Genomic DNA, 2115 nt, shown 5'->3' with positions numbered 1-2115 from the left:
CTCGTGTCCCCTGGGGGTGGGGTGGGGGGGCGGCCGGCGTGTTTCAGGGCCTTGTTTAACTCTCAAACTCTGATAGGGATTCACGGGGCTACCTTTGCTGGTACCCCGATACTACAAGGACCTCCTACGTCAGAGGCATTTTAATCGGGGCCCATGGGTCTCTAGGATGTCTATGGAGTCTCTGATTGTCCTGAACATGGGCACAAAATTTACTGCAAGTGGATAATCTATAGCTAGCACCACATTTCTGAAAGGGACATTGACCTGCCAAAATATAAGAAGCATTTTTTATTTTTATTTTTTTTTTTAAATATATTTTATTGATTTTTTACAGAGAGGAAAGGAGAGAGATAGAGAGTCAGAAATATCGATGAGAGAGGAACATCAATCAGCTGCCTCCTGCACATCCCCCACTGGGGATGTGCTCGCAACCCATGTACATGCCCTTGACCCTCTATCCACTGAGCCAAACCGGTCTCGGCTAAGAAGCATTTTTTATACTACCTCCCCCCACCCCCCAGCAGAAAGGGCTCACCTGTTGGTCTCCATGGCAATAGCTTTGCTCTCCTGGGTTGTTTTTTTTTTTTGGGGGGGGGGGGGAGTTGCTTCACAAATTTTAATTTAAATCTTTTGACTTCATCAAGAAATCTGCCCAACCTTTCCTTATGTCCATGTGAAAGGACTACATGCTTTCCAGAAAAGGCCTTCCAGTGTGTGAGCGCCAGTTATGTAAGTACCTCACCCTGACCCCACCGTGACCTAAAGGATTTTAGGGTGGGTGTTCCCTGAGTTTGGAATCAACACAGGAAATGTATAAAAAGAAAAAAAAAAACAAACAACCTTCCCCTCCCCAGGCTTTCTTCCTTCTAAGCTAAGCTTCATGCTTGGGCTGAAGAATCCAGATGAAGAAAAATGAAAGGCCATCTCCACACTGTTCCCGATACATAGGTTTGGGGAGCATGTGAAGAATTGTGACAAAGCCCACGAACTAGAAGCAAGCTACAAATGCTTACAAGGGGGTTCGTCACTCCTGCACAAACTGTGGGTCAGTCTCTATTGTCCTGGTGGCTCCCGCCAGGGGATGTGTCTCCTTGTTGACACAGGGCTGACCTAAAACAAAGAAAGTTGATGACATAAACATATCCTTTTCCCCAGCCCTTGAGTGTGTGTGACTTAACCTTTAACTCTTGCGTGTTGATGTAGGTGAGATGTCAAATACTTTCTGCGGAACTGTTGGCAACTGTTTAAAGTGTTTTCATCGCTCTTCCACTGAGGAGAAGCCAGTCTGGGTCTAACCAGTCCCTATCCCGCGTCGCCTCCCCGACCCTCCCTCATCTCTCCCTGCCACTTGCTCAGGACTGAAACAGGAAAGCAGCCACAAAGAGCAGGATCAGCTGGTAGTCACTGTAAATCTGCAGTTACTTAAAGTGTCACTTCCTGTTTTTGAAAGAACATGCCTCTAGCAAGGAATAGAGCCGGAAGGTCTCGTGACCAACTGTGAACAAATGATTTAAATTGTGAGCCAAACAAAAGGAATCCAGTATCGGATGCTGTAATTGCTTTTTTCATCCTCCTTAATCTTTAGACGCAGAGACAAAGCCTCTTACTTCCTCTAGGTCAAACCTTCATCCTAAAAAGACAAAACTGCCTTCTCCCCACTTCCACGCATAAGAAAGCCAACCAGCTCCACTGGAGGCTGAACCCTAACCCATGCCGACTCACTCAGGGGACAAAATCTAAGTGGATGTATTTCTGTTTAATGTTTAAGCCAAAGTATAAAGTTCTTGCTGGTTTTGCCTTTGCGAGACAAAGGTCCTTCTATGACCAAAGGGGGAAAAAAGCATAAAAATCCTCAGCAGTGTCATTTCATACAGATTTGTTTCTTAGTGGTCATTCTTGTTCTCTTTTTTATCAGTTTTGCTGACAAAATTGAGCCTTAAGCTACCAGTAAAATCATAGCATGTATGTAACATACACCTGAAGAAATCAACTTGGATAATAAACTAGACCAGCGGTGGCCAACCTTTTGGACCTGACGGACCACCAGTGGTCCACGGGCCACCAGTTGGCGACCACTGCTCCAAAGGTTTTCACTACCCACTAGCTTTTCATCTT

General features: G+C 45.4%; 1 long non-coding RNA gene across 1 annotated transcript; it reads right to left on the bottom strand.

Annotated features, from left to right (window-relative positions):
• Positions 1-602: 602 nt before the first annotated feature.
• Positions 603-1702, bottom strand: LOC102770086. The gene is made up of 2 exons (XR_435557.2): positions 1608-1702; positions 603-1110 (listed from the first exon to the last, which is right to left on the bottom strand). It is a non-coding gene; the product is annotated as an uncharacterized LOC102770086 (long non-coding RNA).
• Positions 1703-2115: the final 413 nt, after the last annotated feature.

Source organism: Myotis davidii, unplaced genomic scaffold (genome assembly GCF_000327345.1).
Source record: "Myotis davidii unplaced genomic scaffold, ASM32734v1 scaffold2378, whole genome shotgun sequence".
NCBI lineage: Eukaryota > Metazoa > Chordata > Mammalia > Chiroptera > Vespertilionidae > Myotis > Myotis davidii.
The sequence above is the reverse complement of the archived record's forward strand: the minus strand, read 5'-3'. Positions and strand labels throughout refer to the sequence as shown.